Here is a 1,228-nt window from a genome sequence, read left to right as displayed (position 1 = left end):
CCCCCCCAAGAAACAAAAAACCCAAAAAAACCCCAAATTGAAAAAAGAAAAAATTTTTTTAAAAATTTTTTCCCTTTTTTTAAAATTTAAATAAAAGGAAAAAATTTAAAAACCCCGGGGTTTTTTTAAAATTTTTAAAAATTTTTTTTAAATTTTTCATCCCCCTTTTTTTGCACCCAAAACCTCTATAAGTCCCTTATTAGTGTCTTGTATCACTGAAACCCAAATTTAAAAATATTTTAAAGGTTTTGCACTACAAAGTGGTGCTGATGAAACTGGGTTGTCCTGAGAGGGCCCTAAAAACGCTTAGGTATCATTTGGGAGCAGGAAAACCTTTTTTTTTATCCATGGGGGTGCAAAAGAAAATGGAAAAAAGTTTTTTTATTTTTTTTTTCAATATCCTGGGCTGATACTTAAAAAAATGTATATCAAAAAAAATTCATTTTACACTCAAGGACACATAATTAAAGGGGTTTTTTTTATTTTTAGTTTTTTAGGGAAATTTTAAAATTAAATAAAGTTTTTGCATTAGTTTTACTTTAACCCCAAAAAATGACAAAATGCATGTCCCTTTTGCAGAGTGAAATTTTTATTTTAAGAAAGGAATCAAAACAAAAAGTGCACGCAAACCCCCCCCACACCACATATTTAAAACTAAAAAAAGGATCAAATATACATATATATGTATATAACCCATTTTGTATATTTTGTACACATTTTAACCATACATACAAACCAAGACACCAAATAACAAAAACAAATCATTTTAAAAATATAATAAAAAAAATTATAAAATAATATAGGGGGATACATATATAAATAAAAATATAGTAATTATAAAGGAATACCCTACCCATACATTATATAAAAAAAAACTATAATAATATTATATATAATAAAAATTATAATTTCAAAAATTTTAAAATATATTAAATAAATTTTTATACTATATTAAAAAAAAAATAAAATTAAAAGACTAACAATAAACAAATGTATAATATATATAAACCCCCCTTTAAAATATTATAAAATATATATACCTTATGTATATATATATAATAATTCCAAAATTTTATAATATAAATATAAAACAATTTTGGGAAATAAAAAGGCCCAAATGGATATAATAATAATATATTAAAATATAATACATATAGGATAATTATTTTAAACAATTGGGAAATATAATATATTTTATAATATATATAAAAAAAGGGTTTTATATTAT

Source organism: Penaeus monodon, chromosome 31 (genome assembly GCF_015228065.2).
Source record: "Penaeus monodon isolate SGIC_2016 chromosome 31, NSTDA_Pmon_1, whole genome shotgun sequence".
NCBI lineage: Eukaryota > Metazoa > Arthropoda > Malacostraca > Decapoda > Penaeidae > Penaeus > Penaeus monodon.
The sequence above is the reverse complement of the archived record's forward strand: the minus strand, read 5'-3'. Positions refer to the sequence as shown.